Genomic DNA, 22905 nt, shown 5'->3' on the forward strand with positions numbered 1-22905 from the left:
CCTAGAGCCAGCCCCAAGGTGTTTTTTTAAAACTGAGAGGCCAAAGTGGAGTCTTGCTTGTTACCTATTGATTCTTAATTCAGAAACAGTTATCACAGGTATAATTCACCAGTCCCTGGGGAGTCAGGGCAAGAGATCAAGGGTGGAAAGACTCCTTGTAATAAGATGTGAGAGTCGGCTGTCCTTTCTCTCTTCTAATTGTTCTGTCTCCTCCTTTGTTGACAGTGTTCAAAATGGCGGAGTTCTGGGCCCATTCTTTAAGGGGCCAACAGTTCCATCCACCAGAGGGCAATACTATATAACCGAATCATCATGAAAAGGAGAATTGGAGTCAACATTTATGGAAGGGGACCGGAGGCAGATAGCAGGATTGTGGAAAGGTCCCTGGGTGATGGAATGAGGGACCGTGAAGCAAGCATCTTTGAAATGCACACCCCACGCCTCTGTCTCCCTTCCAATTGTTCCAAGGACTAACTCTCTGCTTTTTTCCTTCATGTAGAAAGTTCTCTAGCCTACCCTATGATTTCACTCATATGTGGAATCTAAGAAACAGAACAAACAAGTGAAGAAAAGAAAGAGAGAGAGAGAAAAGTCAAGAAGACTCTTTAAAAAAATGTTTTTTAGAGAGAAAGAGAGCAGGCGAGCGTGGGAGAGGGGGCAGAGGGAGGGAAAGAATCTTTTAAAAAAATGTTTATTTTATTTATTTTTCAGAGAGAGCACTGGAAGGCAGAGAGAGGAAGACAGAGGATCTGAAGCAGGCTCCACGCTGACAGCAGAGAGCCCAATATGGGGCTTGAACTCATAAAGGACTCAAGAGATCATGACCTGAGCTGAAGTTGGATACTCAACCGACTAAGCCACCCAGGTGCCCTGAGGACTTAGCACATAGTAAACACTCAGTAATTAGCAGCCCTTCATAGCATTTGAGAGTGGGATGAAGGGAGAGAGAGAGAGAGAGATTGAGAGAGAGAGAATCTTAAACTGATTCTCAGCATGGAGCCCCATGGGAGCTTGATTTCACAACCCGGGGATCATGACCGAAGCTGAAATCAAGAGTCAGACAGAAGCTCAACTGACTGAGCCACCCAGGCACCCCAAGAAACAGACTCTTATCTAGAAAATAAACTGATAGTTACCAAAGGAGAGGTAAGTGGGGGGATGGGATGAATGGGTGATGGTGATGAAGGAGAGCACTTGCTGTGATGAGCACTGGGTGATGCATGGAAGTGTTGAATCGCTAAACTATACACCTGAAACTAATATAACACTGTATGCCAACTCTACTGGAATTAACATTTTAAAAATTTAATAAAAAATAGAATTATAAGTAAAGATTAAGTATGATCTTACATCAAAACTTTTCAAAACCTTGACAATTTTCTAGGAAAACATACATTAGAAGAAGAAATTATCCAGCTGACAGATCCAACTGTATATAGAAAGGAAAGCTGTACTAAAGCTACCTTCCACCAACACACTCAAACGTGGAAAGCTGTTAGAAAACAAAGGCGCTGAGAAAAAATAGAAATAACAAGTGAGGCACGCGAGGGGCAGAGCCCTGTTCCGTTCTCTGCCGGGCCGGGGGCCTGCCAGAGTCTGTAAGGAAACAGCAGTTTTTCTAGTGGTGCCCTGTGGTTTCCTATGAAAACCCAGGGTTGTGAGTTCTGCTTCCTGAAATGGAGAACTAGCTTTTTTCCCAAACCAAGCTTCCAGCTGAAAATAACTAGAGGGAAAAAAAAAAGACAGAAAAATATATCTTTAAACGTCTTGATGGCAGGAAAGAAAGACGCAGGATTTCCAGAAGCAAGATCTCAGAGAGAAGGAGGCGCCCAGAAAGCCGAGCCTGATATTTGGCATTCTTTTTCCCCTTGAGATATCTTCCAATTCGGACTTTTTGGTGGAAAAGGAGATCAGAAAGCGGCAACTGAGAAGCAGAGTACAGCTGATGCCGCCTCTCCTCAGCCCTCAGGAAGAAGGCTGGAGTTCGAGACCTGCCAATCAGGAGAGGGTAGGAGTAGCCCCTCGGCCTTTCAGTCAGGACCCCAAAGCCTAGAATCCAGACCCAGAGCCTAGAATAAGAGAGTCTTTTTTTTTTTTTTTTTTTACAAATAGTTTATTGTCAAGTTGGTTTCCATATAACACCCAGTGTTCATCCCCACAAGTGTCTCCCCCGCCCCCGCCATCAGTCCTCAGTTTGTTCTCAACATTCAAGAGTCTAAGAGAGTCTTACTGTGGATTTCCTAGAAGAAAGAGCCGGAGGCAGAGGCTTGCATGCTGACACTTTTCTAAAAAATGCACTTGCAGGCTGGCTAGAGAGAGGGAAAAAAGGAAGCGGGGCAGAGCAGGAGGGGCACGTGTGCAAGGGAGGGCATCCTGAGCCCTCGACGCAGTGCCAGGGCTCCTCCGTACTCTCATCCACAGCATGGAAAGTCGGATCCAGTCACAGACCAGAGCAGGCGGAGACGTGGTGACCAAATATAAAGTGGTATCCTGGGACAGAGGCAGGATGTTTGGGAAGAAACTAATGAAATCCAAATGAAGTATGGAGCTCAGGGAATGGTCATGTACCAGCGTTGGCTCCTTAGCTGTTGTAAAGGCACCACAGTAACATAAACAAATCATAGTGACAGGGGACAGTGGGTACAGGTGTGTGGAACTTGCTGCACTATCTTTGCAACTTTTCTGCAAACCTAAAACTAAGATAAAATTTTATTTTAAAGAAAGTAAACAAGTAGTTTAAACCAAAATGATTTTTCACTTTGACAACATCTATAATAATGTCATGTGGGATTGTAAATATATATATTTAACATTACTTGTAATTAAATCATACACATTTAAATATTAATAAACACACGTAATTAGGGGTGCCTGGGTGGCTCAGCTGGCTAAGCATCTGACTTCAGCTCAGGTCATGATCTTGTGGCTCATGGGTTCAAGTGCTGCATCGGGCTCTGTGCTTACAGCTCAGAGCCTGGAGCCTGCTTCGGATTCTGTGTCTCCCTCTCTTTCTGCACCTTTCCTACTTCCATTCTTTCTCTCTCAGAAATAAATAAACACTAAAAAAAATTAATAATAAATAAACACACAATTATATCATGTACATAATTAAAACATCCAACGGTAACAGAGAAGGCAGGAGGAGAGACAAGTGAAGATGTTCTAAAATCCTTGTATTACTCGGGGCACCTGGGTGGCTCAGTCAGTTGGGTGGCCGACATCGGCTCAGGTCATGATCTCACGGTTCGTGGGTTCGAGCCCCACGTCGGGCTCTGTGCTGACAGCTAGCTCAGAGCCTGGAGCCTGCTTCGGATTCTGTGTCTCCCTCTCTCTCTGAACCTCCCCTGCTCATGCTGTGTATGTGTCCCTCTCTCAGAAATAAATTTAAAAAATTAAATCCTTGTATTACTAAGGAAATTATAATAAAATATTCATTTATATTAGATTTTAATAAATCAAAAATACACATTGTAATCTCTAGGCTTATCACTAACAAAATAATTACTAAATGTGTAACTCACAACTAATAGAGAAAAAATAGAATAATAAAAGTAAACAATAGAAAAGAGAGTAAGAAAAGAAATGGAATATAAAAGAGGTGGAACAAAGAGAAAATAAATAATAAATTGCAATGCTTAACCCCAAATATCAGCTGTAATATCACATAAATAATGGAAATGCTCCAATTAAAAGTCTAAGTTAGAGTAGATTTAGAAACAACAACATTAACCAAATGCATCTTTAAGTACATACTTTAAATATAAGGATACAGAATTATTAGAAATTAGTACGGTCAGGGTGCCTGGGGGCCTCAATCGGTCACGTGTCCAACTCTTGATTTCAGCTCAGGTCATGATCTCACAGTTGATGGGATCGATCCCACCCCATGAGGGTGGGATTCAATCTCTCTGTCCCTCCTCCATTCATGCTCTTGCTCTCATTCTCTCTAAATAAATAAATAAACTTAAAAAAATTAAAGGGATGGGGGTACCTGGCTGGCTCAATTACTAGAGTATGTGATTCCTGGTCTTGGGGTTGTGAGTTCAAGCCCCACATTGGGTATGGATCCTACTGAAAATAAAAAAAGAAAGAAAATTAAAAATAAAAAAAATTAATTTGATGGAAAAGACATTCAATTCAAGCAATTTAAATTCAGTGGAATTTAAAACAAAGCATTTCCTAGAGATAAAGAAGGATAATGTATATTAAAGGGTCAATCTATCAGAAATATATAACAATTCCAAATTTGTATGCATTTCATAATGGAGGCTCAAAATATAAAAAGCAAAACTTTAAGAATGGAAAGGGAAAGAGACAAACTTTAGCACATTTTTCTTGGTCACAGAACAAGGAGAAAAAAATCAGTAAGGATTGAAAAGAACTATACAATAAAAAAGTTGACCTAACTAACTGACATACATAGACTACTACCTCACAACAGTAAGAGAATGAATATACATTCTTTCCGAGTGCACATGACCATTGGCCAAAATTGAACACATGCTGAGCCATAAGGCAAATTTCAACAAATTTCAAAGAATAGAAACCACACAGAAGATATTCTCTAAACACAGTGGAATTAAATTAGAAATCAGAAAATAAATTACAATAAAATTATCCCCCAAATACTTGAATGTTCAGAAATGAAGTGATATACTTTTAAATATCACTTGGATCAAAGAAGACATCTCAACTGGAAGGAGGAACCTACTGAATAGCAATGAAGACACAGCATACTAAAACTTGTGTGCTATGGAACGGAGTGCTTCTGTCTCCCCAAAACTCATATGTGGGAACACCAATACCCAGTGTGATGGCATTCAGAGATGGGGCCTCTGGGAGGTCATCAGGTTTAGCTGAGGTGGCACCAACGGAACAGCCATAATGAAAATAGAGCCCTTGTGAGAAGAGAAAGAGACCAGATTCCTCCCTGTCTTTCCACCACATGGGGACACAGCAGGAAGGTGGCTGTGTGCAGACCAGATCCTCACCCAGCACCTTGATCTTGGAATTCCTAGCCTCCAGAACAATGAAAAATAACTGTTTGTTGTTTAAGCCACACACATCTATATGGAATTTTGTTATAGCCCTCTGAGCTGGCTGAAACATTGTGGGATGCTGTAAACCTGGGCTTAGAAGTCCAATGCACTATCTATTGTGCCACAGAGCCTGCACTAAACCTGGGCTTAGAGGGAAATTTATACCCTAGAATTTGTGTAAGAGAAAAGAGGACAGAGCAACTATCTCTGGGAAGTTAGAATAATGACAGCAAATTCGACGCAGAGTTCTACTTCCAGATAGATGAAGTCGTTTGTGGCAAGGCAATGCTCCCACTGAGAAGACCTAGAAACATCAGACAACTTATAAAAATCATACATTCTTTTGTTTTTGAAAAAGAGCATGAGAAGGGGAGGGACATAGAGAGAGAGGGAGACAAAGGATCTGAAGCAGGCTCTGTGCTGATAGCAGACATGGGACACGAACCCACAAACCATGAGATCATAAACTGAGCTAAGTCAGATGCTCAACCAACTGAGCTACCCAGGCAGCCCATAAAAATCAAATATTTTAAAGCATCAGAGAACCATGAAGGCAATGGAGATTGAAGGACATAGAATTCATGAGGGAAGATGTCTCATCAAACAACTGCAGAACACACATTCCTTTTGAAAGACGTGTATATGGTCAAGTCACTTTCAATAAATATGTCAAAACAAACCAAAAGAAATTTTTTCATCAAGTGATGCCAGAATGACTGAGGATCCAAAGGAGATAAAACAAAGCTTGACTTCCTTGCCTCATACTACACACAAGACTTAACGTGCCATAGATGGTCGACCTAAATGTGAATGCTGAAAGTATGAAGCTCTTATGGAAAATATCTTCACCATATGGGGCCAAAGATTTCTTTGATAAAACTGGAAAGATATAATGGTAAAAGAAATCATTGACAAAATGGAATTTGTCAAAAGTAAAAACACCCGTTCATCAAAAGACGTCACAAAGAAAATAAACAGGCAAGCCACAGACGGAAAGAAAATATTTGCAAGATATATAACTAAGAAAGTAATTAGTGTCCAGGACATAAAAAGAAACCTATAACTTAATGGTTAAAAAAACAAACAATCTTATTTTTATGGGACATTTCACAAAGGAAGATAATAGAATGGAAAATGGCAAGAATATAGAGTAATTCAAACTCTTCTATTGCCGGTAGGAACATAATAAAAAGAGACAGCTATTTTGGACAAAGTCTGCCAATTTCTTTGCCGGTTAAGTGTATACTTAGGCTTTGACCCAACAATTCCAAACCTTGAAGGTGTTCCTTCAAGAGATATAAAAACATATGCTTATGATCCAGCGTGTTAAAGGATGCTTGTCATGCCTTTACTCGCAATAACAAAAAATTGGGGGAAAACCCCCCAAACCACATACCCATCAAGAGGAGAATGAATAAACAAATGATATATTCATACAACGTGATGCTATTCAACAATAAAAATTTATGCAGTATTCGTTCACACAACAAAATACATGGATCCCTCAAACAGGAACCTTGCAACATGAAAGAGATACACTGTATAATTCCATTTTTATGAGGTTCTAAAACAGGCAAAACCAATGTAAGATAAAACACATCAAATTGGTAGCTGCCTCCGGGGATAGAGATTCACTGGGAAGGGACTCAAGGGAACTTTTTAAGATGATGAAAATGTTCTGATTGTGATAAAGGAGGCAACTAACGTGGGGTATCTGTTTGTCACAATCACACAGCTAAAATGTGTGTACCTCCATATATGCACATTTTACCTTAAAATAAAAGAGCTATTAAAAAATCATCATCATCCTCACCATTTTTATTGGTCAGGCCACACCCCGCTGCCCATCTTCTAAAAATTATCTGCAATATGTCATCTAAACCTACCCAAACTTCAATTCATACCCTATGAGTTGCTAGATTACAGTATCAGGGCACGGTAGAATATTTTTCACAACTGTTGGCAATTGTAGTTCTTAACTTCCCTCTTCAGAAGACAATTGGATTAGGGGAGCCTGGGTGGCTCTGTCAGTTAAGTGCCCGACTTCGGCTCCGGTCATGATTTTGCAGCTCGTGGGTTCAAGCCCTGCATGAGGCTCTGTGCTGACAGCTCAGAGCCTGGAGCCTGCTTCGGATTCTGTGTCTCCTTCTCTCTCTGCCCCTCCCCAATCCACGCGCTGTCTCTGTCTCTCAAAAATGAATAAACATTTAAAAAATTATAAAAAAATAAATAAAACAATTGGATTAGCCTACACCATAAAGAAGCAACCTAGAAATAATAAGTGATTTCACCAACATAAAATCTGTTTTACTTGTCAAAGCCCTTGCCCTTTTACATTTTCAGATACTAAAATTTAAAGGTTTTGTTTCCTCCGTAGTTGATTTTGTGAGACAGATTCTGAAGTGTCAGACTTCTTTTGCCTAGTTTTACAACCAATCTAAACAAAACAATCATGCTGGCTTATAGTCCGTCTTCTGAGAAACACTGAGAAAATCAAGCTGTTGGGCTAGTGCTTTCCATGATTTATGAAAAATTTCCTTCCTTTGCATTTCCTCTAACACTGTTTTCTCTACAGCCACGCAATCTTACTTTCTTTTATCTTTTGATCTGTGTATGCATATATCTATATATCTATACCTATACCTATATCTATATCATCTATATCTATCTATATCAGAGTTTATAATGCAATTCATACAATGAAATGCCTTGCATTTCCTTCTGTTTTCTTGTTTAAAAAACATTAAAGGCCATTGTGCACAATTCCTCATTTAAAAAAAATCATCATCATTATCATTACCATCAAGGTGAGGTGTGGTTGGGAGGAGATGTGAGAATGACCGAATTCGATAATTGTCATAAGTGGGTGATGAATCCGTGGGCAGTCATTACACTCTCCTCCTTATTTTGTAAATGTTTGAATTTTTCCATAATAGAATTTCTTGTGAATTAAAGTGAACTGAAGAAGTTTTGAGATTTATTTATTTATTTATTTATTTTAACGTTTATTTATTATTGATAGAGACAGAGCAGGAGCAGAGAAGGGGCAGAGAGAGGGAGACACAGAATCCAAAGCAGGCTCTAGGCTCTGAGCTGCCAGTACAGAACCCGACGTGGGGCTCAAACCGACAAACAGCGAGATCATGACCTGAGCTGAGGTTGGACGCTCGACCGACTGAGCCACCCAGGTGCCCCGAGACTTCTTTAAAGAAGGAAAAACAAAGAATTAGTCGCTAGCACCAATGGTGGTTTTTTCAGGAAAAATCAAAATGATACACATCATGACCTAGATGTGCCAAGGAGAATGAAGACTGCCAAAATGGTATAAATGAATAGAACTGCACAAAATAATCCTAGTGATGGATGGAGTTTCAAATAGATGCAGAAGATTCAGGAGAACAATGAAACATTGAAATAGTTAAAATATTCTCAGTTGAAATATTCTAGGTCTTATAATTATCGGGAAGATAGAAAAAACAATTTCTTCATAAAATGTCAAGGGCACATATTGTAATATGTGTGGCAGTTTGTTGTTGTAACAGTAGTCAGAAACGAATACTGTATCCACTGAGGATTTTTGCCCAAACTAATCTTGATCAGCATCGTTGTGAAAGGCTGATGTTCTAATTTCAGCCTTCCCTCGACATTTACCAGTTATTTCAATATTCTACTAAAGTAAGAGAACTTCTTCCCCTCACCTTTATAAGTACATAAACAAATGTATATTATAAATAAGTATATGTGATTTTTTTTCTTCCCTCGCCTTTATACATACACATTTAAAATGATATATATTATAAATAAGTATATGTGATCATATGTGTAAATGAGATCTTTTTATTCTCAGTATGGACTTAAGAATCTCTCACACTGTCCCAAATTTGGCCCATAGGTGCCTCTTCAAATTGGCTACTTTGTTCTTGTGACTTCCCCCCCATCGTGTGTGTGTGTGTGTGTGTGTGTGTGTGTGTGTGTGTACCTCCCTATTTTCTGGCATAACAAGCTATCACAGGCTTTTCTTGCATACTTCCTACTCCAGCCATGGAATCGGCCATTTCTCCAAGGAGCCCTGGCTTCTTTTAGTAGGTAGTAGAGTTAGAAAGCAGTATATGAGTGCTAGATATGCTTCTGTAAAGGGGTGTCTTTGCTTCCTGGCTCTTTTAGTGGGCAGAGCTAGGAAACATATGCATGCCTGTATATGTGTGCATATACGCAGGTATAGACACATACATATTTATGTATATTTTAAAAGTGAGTTCACACCAATACCTCCAATCCCAATTCATCCTCACAGGGCTCCTTCTTGCCTTCCAGCATGCCATATTTATACGACCCTGCTCTTACCCTGAGAACCCTACCTCCAATAACATCAACACATGTCCTCATTTGCTAAAACCTACAGTAGATCCAAAGTTGTCTTAGAATTGACTTTCCCATGCCACTCCAAAAAACAAAGTCAGTAAAAGTGGTTCCGGATTTATTTGTAATTCTCCCTGATGCCCTTTCTCACCACAGGCCAAAAGTATCAAATACTGTGTTCATAATGAAGTGGATTATGTCTTTCTCCCTGCCTTCAGGAGGATTATGACATTCACTTGAGATACACATGGGTTTATTGGTTTTAGTTTGATTTCAGTTTTAGGAATTTTCTCCCTGTCCATTATTATAGATGAAATGCTAGGTTTTGAGTATGTAGAGCACTAACACGATTCCAAAAGCCAAAATTATGCAAAGCAATATACTCAGAGAAACGTCACTGTGTCCCTTTCTTTCTGTCCCTCACCCTTCACAGAGAGGTAACTGTCTTCAGGGTTTTCGTTTATCCCCGTGCATTGCCGTCTGTAGAGATACTATGCATATGTTCTATTTTCCCTACTTTCTTACACAAAATGTAGCATCCTGTATAGGCTTGCCACCCTCTGCATTTTTCACTTAACAATATCTCCTGGAAATCACTCTGTAATCAGTTTATAGAGATTATCATTTGTTTTTTACAGTGTATAGTACTTATTGTGTGTACCTATCATAGTTTATTCAACCGGCCTCCCACGCTTGGGTATTTCAGTGTTTGCAATAAATATTTTGCAATGACAAATAATGATGCAATGAACAATCTTGTGGGTTTGTATTTTCATATCACTGGGGTGCACCGGAGTAATTGGAGTAAATTCTACAAGCAGAATTGCTAGGTTAGGGAGAAATGCAGAGATAGCTTTATTTAATACTGTGAAAGTCCCCTCTGCAGGGCCATAGCAGTTTGTAGTTCCACCAGTAATACAGGAGAGCCTGTTTCCTCTGTTAACAGTTTCTAGCTTCTGTGCCAGTCTGGTAAGCAGAAATGACAGCTAGGTGTGGTTTTATTAGCACTTATGAGTGAAGTTGAACATCTTTTCATATTGTAAGCACTATTTTGATACCTGTTTGTTAATTGTTCACACTTTTTGAGCCCTCTTTCAATAGTTTTAACACCCCCAGCTATTTTCATTATATATATGCATATATATTATAATGCATACACACACACACACACACACACACACACACATATGACTTCTATGGACTGAATTATGGCCACTCACAGTTCATATTGAAGTCCTAGCCGTCAATGTGACTGTGTTTTGAGACAGAGCCTTTGGGAGGTAATTGACATTAAATGAGATCATAAGGATGGGATCCTAATCCAATAGAGAGCCCTCCCTCTCCCCACCTTCCCCCACCCCTGGCCAAATACACACATGCACAGAGGAAACGTCATGTGAGGACAAGTGACTTTGCTTTGGAAGGGAAACTTCATTGAGTCAGAACCTTGACCCTGGATTTTACAGCCTCTAGAAGTGTGAGAAAATTCTTTCCTTAAAAATTTTTAACTGTTTTTATTTATTTGAGAGAGACAGAGAGAGACAGAGAACCACTGAGGGAGGGGCAAAGAGAGAGTGAGACACAGAATCCGAAACTTCTGGGCTCTGAGCTGTCAGCACAGAACCTTACACTGGACTCAAACTCATAAACCACATGATCATGATCTGAGCCACCCAGGCACCCAGAGAAAATTCTTTTATAAGCCATTCAGTCTATGGTATTTTGTTATGACAGTCCGAGCAGATTAAGACTGGGACAATCCTTTTATCTGTGCTCTATTTTTCCAATATTTTCTTCCAGTTTGTCATTTGTCTTTTGACTTTTTTATGTTGGATTATTTTCCATGAAAAAGTTTTATTTTGGTTTTTATGTAGTCAAGGGAGGAACATTATAATAACTTTTCAAATAATTGTGGATATTGTTCTCTGATTCTACACCCAAACTTGACAAGTGGTAGGTTCTTAAAATGCCTTCTTGACATTATGTAGATTATTAAAACATATCACTGAGCTTTTCATACTCTGTGACATTAAATCCATTGCTTTATCTTGCACTTTGGATCAATTTTTTTAACCTCCTCATGACACTGTAGCATCATACGTTAGTCATTGGGAAAATACTAGTTCACTACATTGTACTATCATGTATCACTAAGATAAATAAGATCTTTCCAAATGTTGACAGATTTTATCATACGACATCAAAAAATCATGTCTGTTAATATCATCACCAGTCTCATTAGAAATTTTTTTTTTTTGATACAGAGAGACAAAGTGCAAACAAAGGGGAGGCAGAGGGAAAGGGAGAAAGAGAATCCCAAGCAGACACCACACTCAGCTCAGAGCCCAATTCAGAGCTTGGCTTGGAGCTCGATCTCATGACCATGAGCTCAGGATCTGAGCCAAAATCAAGAGATGGAAGTTCAACCGACTGAGCCCCCCAGGTGCCCCAGAAAATGTATTGGGAAGCTGTCACGTTATGGTGGCAGATACAAAAATTTTTAAATCTGCTTCCTTAAGGACATTTTAAATTAAATGAAATTAGCTGTGTGTGTGTGTGTGTGTGTGTGTGTGTGTGTGTGTTGAAGGATCCCATGACTGCTAGCAGTTTGAGACCACTGTCTTGATTCATGCTGAGACACCAACAGTTTACCCAGCAGTATTTTTGCATCATCGGTGCAAATGTCAACATAGTGAAAAAGGCAATTAAGGCCTTAGCATTATTATGAAAGTACTTTCAAAGCACAGACCCTATTAAAGTGTCTCAGGCACCCCACAGTGGTCCGTGGCCCACACTTTGAAGACCACTGCTCCACAGGTAGTCTAAATCCTTCACACTATATTTTCAATCCAGCACTAACTTTAGGGAGAAGGCATTCAAATCTAGAGATGCCTGGAAAGAGGTACTAGAGCCCCTCTTTCTTCTGACACACACCCTAGGATGGTTTTCCTCAGGCCTTTGTGACACCTCACTAAGGGGAAATATGCACGTGCACTCCTCTTGGAGAAGGGCATTCAGTGCTTCACAAAGGTGAGATGGGGCAGGAGTTGTTGAAAACAAAGGAAAGTGTCACATGCTGCCGCCAATTGCAGATCAAAGAGAGAACTAATCTCGGAAGTAACCAAGTAAGGAAGGAAGTCTCCGGCCAGTAGAGGTGACAAATGCACCCGTTCAGTGGAAAAGAGCACATCTGTCTGCTTGTGGGGGTGAGGGCGGTGGGGGGAGATGCGTACCAGAGGCTTCGTTTCCTGGGATCCCCCCCTCCCTCAAGTGCACACACACCCTTCTTGGCGTGGTATGTACTGATCAAAAGCTTAGGAATTAACTGGAGACCTGCTCTCTGCCCTTCCGCAATCAAGATCAAGGTAAACCAAAGGAAAGAGAGACACCCAACTAAACAGATTCTCAGATCATCACAGGTCTTGGAGACCAGTCAGGGTGGGGCAGAGAGGTGCTGGGGGATTCAGGAACGTTTGGGCCTGCCCACTGAGGCACCCTGTCCTGCCTTCTCTGGAGGGCTATTTGGCTCCCTGTGTTAAAGCTTCAAGCAGTGTCGGTCTCTTTGATCAACAATCAAATGTGCACAAAGATGTATCTTAGGGTATTCACTGTGTCTTTGTAATGGAGTTGGAAACGGCCTCAAAGAAAAAAGAACAACCTTAAGGAAAGGAACTATCATACGGCCCCAGGGTGTTTGGAACACTGCTTCACAAAACGGGGTCTGCGGAGCCCTGAAGGTCACGAGACCCTCTCCAGGAGCGCACGAGTCAGAGCTTCTTAAGATAAAACTAAGACACTATTTGGACATTTCACCATCTTGATCTTTGCACCAGGGACACAAACACAGAAGTGGGTGAAATGGCTGGTGCCTCAGTAAAGATCAGCAAGGGCACCAAACTGCACTGATAGTCACTTTCTTCTGTAATTGCCAAGCACTTGCAAAAAAAAAAAAGTTTCACTTCAGAATGTTCTTGACGAATCAATAAAAAGTTTTAATTTTTACTGAATCTTGATCCCTTACGATACATTTCTAAAGATTCTGTGTGACCATATGAGAAGCACGGAGAAAGCACTTCATCAGGTCACAAACCAAGACAGTTGCCTTGAGGAAAAACCTTTGTGGGACTGAGTTGTGCACTAACCTGGCCGTTTTTTACAATGAACTCCATTTGTGCTTGAAACAATGACTGACTGCGGGACTTCATCAGTACTGTTACTGGCCATGAGCATTTTTGCCTTTGTGGACACTTTTCTCCATAAAAAGATACAAAAACTATATTTTATGATTGCAATGGTAGAGGATACATATTTTAATATCATATATTAAGATATTTTCTTCTAGCTAAAAGAATTAACTTTCATTTTTTCTGATTTTTTTTCATTTTTTAAAAATGTTTATTTACTTTTGAGAGACAGAGGGATGGAGCACTGGTAGGGGAGGGGTAGAGAGAGAGGGAGACACAGAATCCAAAGCAGGTGCCAGGCTCTGAGCTGCCAGCACAGAGCCCAATGTGAGGCTTGAACCCACAAACTGCAAAACTGTGACCTGAGCCAAAGTCCGACGCTTAACCAACTGAGCTACCCAGGCGCCCTTCTTTTTCTGATTTTAAAAGAAAATGTTTCTGTGGGCCCATAAAGTCTTGTGAACCTCATCAATATTCCCGATGGAGAAGTTGGCCCAGTGACTGACAAGCTATGGTTGTTGAGGCTCGGAATGTGCTGGATTTTCTATAAGGCACAATTTTAATCTCTAATGTTAATGTATTTGTCTTTATACCAATGCAAGGTTTTTTGGGGTTTGTTTTGGTTGTAATGGAGGAAGGGACCCATGAAGGGAAAATGCCTAAGGCTCACAGAAGTCATAATGCAATCCTGGGTATGTGATAAGCATTTTCTTGAAAATGCAGGAAAGGAACCTGTCATTTCAAGGAAAATGACTGTAATTATGTTGCCAATGAAAAATTTGAACTTTCAAGCAAAAAGTACAGTTTTGGGATACTTGTATTTTGCTGCCATAAGCTTTACAACTTAGCAATACTTAAAAATCTTTTGGTGAAATGTTCATAGCAGCACTCTACACAATAGCTAAAACATGGAAAGAGCCTAAGTGTCCATCAACAGATGAATGGATCAAGAAGATGTGGTATATCTATACCATGGAATACTACATGGCAATGAGAAACAATGAAATCTGGCCATGTGTAGCAACATGGATGGACCTTGAGGGTGTTATGCTGAGCGAAATAAGTCAGGCAGAGAAGGACAAATATCATATGTTTGCAAGTATAGGAGGATTAGGAGGAACTAGACGGAGGAACAAGGGGGAGAAGAAGGGAGGAAATGGTGGGGGAAAGGGAGAGAGGCAAACCATGAGAGACTCTTGAATGCTGACAAAAACTGAGGACTGATGGATGTGGGGGGGAGGGGGGGATGGGCATGGAGGAGGACACTTGTGGGGATGAGCACTGAGTGATATGTGGAAACTAATATGACAATAAACTATTTGTAAAAAATAAAATCTTTTGGTGATATCGGTGCTGATACTAAAGAATGTGATTTGCTAATATTGTACGATGAAAGGGGTTCATAGTTGGAAGATTGGAAGATATATGACTCAGCTGAAAAAACTACTTTCCAAATGACCAATGTAGGATTTTACCATATCATGCATGACTAAAATATCCTTTCAAGATACAGGACAATCATCAAAAAAAAAAAAGATATAAGAAAGATTCATGAACTTTTGTGTTAGTTCAAAAAGTTTATTGATCAGTTTGGATTCTCCATCGCAATGAGCAATTATGAAACTACTACCTCTTGAATTCTGGCGTAATATCAAAGAAAAACAGGCTAGATAATCTGAGGAGGCTATTAAAATCCTCTCTTTTAATAGAGGATTTATGCACATAGAAATGTTTCTGTGTGTGTGGGCTCTTCTTCATATACTTCAAATAAAACAACATCAGAATCTAGCTATTGTCTATTAAGTCAGACATTAAAGAAATGTGCAAAATTGTAAAACAATGCCACTTTTCTTATTACAGTTTTTGTTTAGAGAATGTTTTTCACACAAATACATCACTTATACATATTACATATTTTAAAATGAATACATTAATAAATATTTAAACTTCTTTGTTTTAATTTCTAATAGAGCAAATTTTGATAGATATAACCCACATGAACAAATGCTCTTTGGAGCCCTCATTAATTTGTAAGAGGACAAAGGAATTTGAATCCAAATAGTTTGAGAACTGATGTGTTAGAATAATGACCTGTTAAAATGTTCATAAAGGTCCATTAAGCTTAAAAAGCAGGTGACAGGGGTGCCTGGGTCTCAGACGGTTAAGCAGTTGAGCGTCCGACTTCGGCTTAGGTCATGATCTCGTGGTTTGTGGGTTTCAGCCCCGTGTCGCACTCTGTGCTGACAGCTCCGACAAGCGTGCTTTTGGATTCTGTGTCTCCCTCCTTTTCAGTGCCCCTCCCCTGCTCATGCTGTCTCTCAAAAACAAATAAACGTTGGAAAATATTTTTTAAAAAGCAGGTGACAAGCACTGAATGCAGTAGAAACCCAAATACATTTCATATTAAGTAGATATGCATACAAAAGCTAGAAAAGGAACAGTGCTTCTCTCCTAGTGGTGTATGAAGGGTGGTTTTTATATTTTGTGCATTTTTAGTCTCCAAGTTCCATATGGTGAACATGCATTTTATTTTGCAAACGGAGGAGGAAAATCTTGTGAATGTCCCCCCACCCCCAACACCAGAGCCACATTAGGTGAGGGGAAAGGGCACCAAAGGCATACAAATACAAAATTAGGAGGAGAGACAAAGGAGAGAAAAGACGGAGCCTTCTGGAAAGAGGAGGACACAGGGCCTCTGCCTGAGCAGCTCTGGGGCACAGTATTCCTAGTGAGTTCTATGAGAACGGTGTGCTGAAGAGGGGTGTTGGGGTGGGAAGGCACCCAGATCACCTCTAGAAGGGTACAGCGTCTAACCTATGGATGGCAGGGTGTGACTGGGTGGGGACAAAAAGACCCACTCTGAACTGGGGGACATGGATGACTGGATGGTGCACACAGAGAAAACCCAACCTCCAGAAGGGCTCCCTTCAGGCCTGCATCAGGAAAACTCAGGTCCTGGACAAACCTGGATGTGACCCCCAGGGCCAGCCCTCTGTGCGATCTCGGGCAGATTTCTTGGCTTCCTGAAACTATCTCATTCTTAACTGTAAAATGGAAGTAGAAACGTACCAGAAGTACCCTGCCTGCCATGAGGGGGAGATTATAGGATATACGTGATCTTCCCTGAGTCAGAAGCAGGGCTGGGGTGGCGGTGAGCGAGCTCCTTCTTGGCCTTCTAAGGTTGTAGATGGGGATCTATTGGACAGTCGTCCCCTGTGGCTGGCCTTGGCCATCGTTGAGGACCTGGGGAAGAACAAGCTTCACAAAAGTCTGGGGCCAGGGCACCAACTGGCTGTAGGAGAGTCCCCAGTCTCCACAGGTTCGGCCTTCCCTTCAGCCCCAGATGTTCTCTCCTGGTAAGGTTTCCAGGACTACCGCCTACATTTTGGACCAGGGCTTGGAAAGGGTGGCAACACACCTAGAAGGTTTCTCTCTCTGAAAAGGAGGCTTCCACGGGCCTGGCACAAAACAGGTGCTCAGCAAGCGTTCATTGATTAAATAAAGTCTGGCATCCTCCTTCCGCCTTGCTGTGGCCCACAGAATACTCAGCTGGTGGCTGATGCCTGCACAACTGAGGGACCAGGTCAAGGACCCAAGAAAGGATGAAGCAACGAGGTAGGTGGTCTCTGCACCTTCCCTGGCACCCCCTGTAGCTTCCCCGGGGGATCCTCACACAGTCTTAATGCCTTCATCTGGAACCTCAAGAACCATCATCATTTCTCTAGTTTCTTCTCCTGTTACTCTCACCTTTACTCATTTCACTCCAACCCCACACTCATTGTTCCTTCAAAAAAAATTTCAGATATGACTGACATATAACATTGTGTAAATGCAAGGTGTTCAATGGGCTGACTTTACCCATTTATATGCCGCAATATGATTACCACCGTGAGTTGACACTTCTATCAGATGGCATGATTATCATTTCTTTTTGTAATAAGAGCACACTCACTATTCCTTGACCGCCTCGGAGAGACTTCTGCCACTTGGCCTTTGCACTTGCCGTTCCTTATCCTGGAACACTCCTTCCCCCCATCCATATGGCTTGCTTCTGTAATTCCTTCAGGCCTTTGCTTAAATGTCACCTTCTCAGAAAGGCCTTCTCTAAAATTTGAAACCCCACCCCACCGTACATTCTCCATCATCCCTCCCTGCCTTATTTTTCTCCACAACATTTACACAATCTGACACGTCAACTCTTTTGCCTATTGTCTTTATTTACCTACGAGTTCAAACTCCAATGCTGGCACTTTTGCCAGTTCTGTTCACTACTTCATCTTCATCACCCAAATTAGAGCATGGCACAAAGTATGACCCCAGTAGTTAACTGGATTAATGAATGCTGGAATGGCCTGTTTGGGACACTGCTTTGCAAACTTTTGAAAGCAGTGAAGGCAGCATAGCGAGGGGAGGAGGTTACCACTGCTGCTATAGAGGCAGCCGGAGAGTTATAAGAGATTTTGCGTTAATCCCATAATCTCTTCCCATCACCTCCAGCAAGAGCACAGGAAACTTGTGCTGGGCGTGTATTGTTATTTAAATGTGGTCCACACCTGGGTGCTGAGGCGGCTTCCCCCTTCACAACTTGGCCACTAGAGGGGAGGAAATAGAGGGAAGGTCCCTATTTAGGTACCCTGGATGGGGCACTAACGCCCTCGAGCAAGAAATCAATTTAGGAATATACAGGTGGACTTTACAGTGGTTCCTTCTCTTTCTCCCGTCTGCAGTTTAAAAAAGAAATATGTGTGATAATCACTTTTGATGTTGTAAATCCCAATTTGAGTCCAATAGTGAACGTTGGCGGAGTTAAAGCAGCTAACCGCTTCCATGCACAAAGCAGGTCCAGACTTCCGGGGGTCACTATAAAGAACCCCAGGAGAGCATGATGTGCAGTAGCTGGTCGTGGAGCAGAAAAGAATTTCATGGGGGCTTGAAACGAAAGACCGCCGAAGGTTCTCAGGTCCGCGGGAGGTTTGCATTGGTGTGGAGGGAAAAGTGCTTGCTGGGTAACACCAATTGTGCCTCCACTTCCCTGGAGTAATGAGAGGGCTTCTAGGGCTGAGTCGGCTACAAGTCCCGCTCCACGCCAGGCACACAGTAGGCACTCAAGAAGTGTCGCTTGAGACCCATGGGCTGGGGCGCGCGCCAGAGAAGCGCCTCTGCTGGGGGGCCAGACCCTTCCGAGGACTTAGCTCAGGGCGCGCCCCGGCTCGGGGCCCGCCCTGCGTCGGGCGTCCAGCCTCGGGGCGCGGTGCCCGCGGGCAGGGCCTCGGGGCGGCCCGCGGACGGACCGACCGACGTCCGGGCGGCGGAGCGCGGAGGCCGCGGCGCGCGCAGCCGCGGGGCTGGGGTCAAGGCCGGGTCGCCCGGGTGGCGCGGGAGGGGTGGCCGGACGCGCGGGGACGGCATGGGATGTGACGAGCGGCGCGCTGTGCATTGTGGGAAACCCGGGGCCGCGGCGACTGGTTCCAGTTCACTCGGCAGCGGAGCCGGGCGGAGGGGGCGAGCGCGCGGCGCGCGGGCGGGAAGCGAGGAGACGGGCGCGCGGGCCAGCGACGAGCGCGGAGAGAAAAGGCGCGAGCGGCCGAGAGGGCACGGGCCGGACACCTAGCTGCTGCCGCCGCCGCCGCCGCCGCCGCCGAGCCGCCCCGTAAGTGCCGCGCGGGCCCCCTCGCCGCGCGCCCGGTCCCCGCCGCCGGGTCCGGCCACCGCGCTCTTCCGGCCGCAGGGGCTTGGGAGCGGCCGGGCCTGGCGCGCACAGAGGGCGCTCGGCCGGGCTCGGGGCGCCGCGCTCGGCGGGGCCCACGCGGGGGCCTCGAGCGCGCGCGCGGCGCCCTCCCAGGCCCTGCCCGGCCGCGCGGGATTCTCTTTGGTTTTGTTCAAACAGCGAACCCGGAAGCCAACTTCTCTGCAAGCCGAGTCCTCCTGCCCGCGCCTGGGCGCTTTTGTGGGAAGGCGACAGGGCCGGCCCCTCCCCCGGCGACCCTTCCCGGGGCGGGCGGGCGGGCTAAGCCGGAGCCCCGGGGAGGCCCCGCGGCGCCGGCCGGCCAGCGTGGGCCTGGGCGACCGGGAGCTGCGGTGCTCGGAGTTGTACTTGGTGAGGCCCCCGCTGGCCCGCGAGTTGCCGGCTCCCGCACAATAAGTCGGGCCCGAGAGCCAGGTGGCCGCGGTGCAGACGTCTGGCTCGCTCTCTGCGGGGAGGGGAGGGTTGGTGGCTGGGGGATACTTGTGGGATTGGAGCCAGGCAGGGCCGGGGAGGGGGTTGTCTAGGGACTGGCTGGAGAGGGGACGCGGGAACCCTGCTGCCCTCCTTCATCTTCTGATCGGCCTTTTGTTTGCTTTGTGGTTGGGAGTTTTTTGTGTGCTTTTTTCTTTCCTCCTTTCTTTCTTTCTTTTTTTTTTTAAACGTAACTCCCGAAGGCTGTAGGATCCCCGGTGGAGAAGGCCGGGTGGAGAAGGCCGGGAGGGAAGGGAAGGGAAGGGACTCGCTGGGGGTGGGGTGGAGTGGAGAGGTGAGTGCGCTGGATGCTGCTGGCGGTGTCACCTGACAACAGGTGTGCGGGCTGGCGCGCCCCGCCTCCACTTGTGCAGGGACCACGGATCACTCAAGGATCTGGTCAGTAGACTGGAAGGTTCTTTTAAACAAGATGTTTGGAAAAATACTGCTGAGTTTGGAAGTGAGAAATGTGCGTGCGTACAATCAGCTAAGACAAACTTGGAATTCAACAATTACAATTACCAGGAAATCCTTGTAAGATTTTAACGGTCCAATAAACAGCATATAAAAATAGACAATTAGAGGGGCACTCCTGATAGCTTCTCTGTTTCTTCCACCTTTGTGGTTTGAGGTTTTACCGTTAAAGAGGGGGCAAGGTGCTTTGTTCCAAGGCTTCCTGCACCACAGGCTAGGGGGATTTCAAACCGTTTTAGGTTTGAATGGGAGACTCTAGCTGGAAGTTAGGTGGAATCCACCCACTGCAGGGGCCCCTGTGGTGTCCCAGTCTGCCTTCCAGGCTCTGAAATGGCCACCCCGTGCCTGCAACTGGAATTAATACACGTTGTACAACAACTAACCAGAGTTGGGCAGTGTCATCTTGGTCTTGCACAAGAAGCCCTCCAATGAGATAAATATGCTTTTAAACCTTACTTCCCCCCCCTTTTTTAAAGCTTTTAAAAATTTGTTTAATGTTTATTTTTGAGAAGGGGAGGGGAGGGGGGAGAGAAAGAAAGGGAGACACAGAATCCAAAGCAGGCTCCAGGCTCCCAGCTGTCAGCACAGAGCCGGATGCGGGCCTCGAACCCACGAGCAGCGAGATCGTGGGCTGAAGTTGGACGCCCATCTGACTAAGCCACCCAGGTGCCCCATAAACCTTATATATTTTTTTCTTAACAAAAGCCAAAATCCCTCCGGTCTTTAGATTCTTCTCCCCTCTAGTTTTAGGTGGAGAGTGGGAAGTCTCTTCATTCTCTTATTTTGTTTTGACCTGTAAAACAATTACCATTGTTAATGCTGACTCCTAGGTAAAGGCACTGGGAGGCGGGAAGGGTTTAAGTGAAAATTATTTGAGGCAGGTAGGGCCTTTACAATGAGAAGTAGTCTGGAACGTCACATGTGACCGTCTAATACACGGTCCAAAGTCATTGGCTTGGTCTATAACAAAGGGCCCAGACACAGGGAGTGGTACATCTCAGTCTGCCATTTCTTTGGGTCCTGGTGACAGCAGAACGCAGAGCCCTCATCCCTTCCCCACAGAGAGGCTTAGAGTACGTGTATTTTGGGACCTGCCTCCAGTACCTTCAGAGCTAATGATGCCCCCAGTCATTTAAAGGAGATTTCTATAAATAAACAAAATCCAAACTCCATGCTGACAAAACACAGTAAGAGCCTATACATGATATTGATCAGAATTGCAGCAGCTTCTAGTTTTTGTTTGACTATGCCTTTGGATTTGTGTTGGGTTTTTCAGAGCCCCGTTCTTGGCACATACGCTGGGAAGGAGCAAGGGCGAGAGGGACCCCACCCGTGTCCTGTGAGTCCTCCCCACGTTCTACAGTTTTAGAAGTGCATTAGATCCCACCCCGGCTCTTACGAGGGAGCCCAAATGGCTTCCGAAGAGCTGTATACCTTGTTTGCTTGATTGGTATCTTAAAGGCTTTCAGTGTTTCCTGAGAATCAACTCTGTCAGGCACTGGGGACAAAAGCAGGAGCGAGACATGCGCAGTCCTCATCCTTGGGAAACTGACACGAGGAGAAGACAGGCAAGGGACTGTTGTGAGGTTGGTGCAGAAGACCGCAGGAGCTCCCATAGTAACCCCCAGCGGTGATGTAAGCAGGAGCAAGCCCTTACTGGGTACAGACAGACCAAGCAGGAGTTGGCTGGGCAAAGGAGGGCAGATGGGTACAAGCGATCGAGGCCTGGGGAAGCCCATGTGTCGAGTGTCAGAACAGTGAGAATAGAGGTCATATGGGGAAACTTCCAGAGGCTCAGGATGGCCGGATCATGGAGGGGACTCAGGTGAAGCTAGAAGCCGTTGAAGGCTCTGAGCAGGAAAGAAACATGGCCAGATGTTCTTTATTCTTACTATGAAATGCTTCATGTATTCAACAAATACTCAGTGGCTTCTGGATGCCAAGCCCAGTCAGCCAGGGTCCTGTCCCTATTGAAGCTCACATTTAAAGTTTTCCTTTGATGGCCTTCCATTGAAATGGTTATCTTAGAGTTTGGCACAACCTTTAAAAGAGGGAGGTGTGAATAAAAGTTTCCTCGTGAGGCAGGAGGACAGTGCCTTGCTATTGAAATGTCGTGCTGACTCCCCTAGCCTCCTGTAAACTCTTCCCGAATCACCCTCCTTCAGGTTCTCTTTGTTCTCCACCATAAAAACCTAACACACGAGGAAGACGCGTGTGTTGGATCAAAAGGTGCCATTTAGGATTTACTTATTATCTCAATTTATACTTCTCTCCTTGTTTGTAATCCCTTGGTTCGCTGAGGGTGGACTGTAAGTTCTTTAATGATCCGGCTCACTTTATGATGTAGAGTTTTATGAATGGAGAGAGAGGTTTTTTCGGATTGGCTCGAGTACCAGAACAAGGCTCTGTTCTCAGCCAATCAGAGCCCTGTTTCTGAACCGCAGCTCTGTGAGCCGTACTTGTGTAGTAGATCCTCGTGCCTCTGGGGACCTGACAGCAGTGACACCGTTAATCATCTGGTATGATAGGAGTAAGTGGGAGAGAATGCAGTAAACAGGATTAGTGTCCTACGCTTCAGAATTAAGTGTCTCAGGTTAGCTGTTGTGATTGGAGTTGATGGGAAGCTGACAAA

At 44.0% G+C, this 22905-nt stretch overlaps 1 protein-coding gene across 5 annotated transcripts in view; it reads left to right on the forward strand.

Moving 5' to 3' along the window:
• Positions 1–19036: 19036 nt before the first annotated feature.
• LOC120238528 (core histone macro-H2A.1) overlaps positions 19037–22905 on the forward strand; it is a 78713-nt gene continuing 74844 nt past the window's right edge. Inside the window, exon 1 of one of the 5 annotated variants that reach the window (XM_039242311.1) lies at positions 19037–19232. The gene's annotated coding sequence lies outside the window, so the exon portion shown is untranslated. Of the gene's footprint in view, positions 19233–19565; positions 19680–22905 lie in introns of those variants that run through there. The other 4 variants (XM_039242312.1, XM_039242308.1, XM_039242310.1 and 1 more) reach the window with 4 other exon arrangements.

The sequence above is a fragment of the Hyaena hyaena genome, unplaced genomic scaffold, assembly GCF_003009895.1.
Source record: "Hyaena hyaena isolate Hyena2069 unplaced genomic scaffold, ASM300989v1 scaffold_214, whole genome shotgun sequence".
NCBI classification, from domain to species: Eukaryota; Metazoa; Chordata; class Mammalia; order Carnivora; family Hyaenidae; genus Hyaena; species Hyaena hyaena.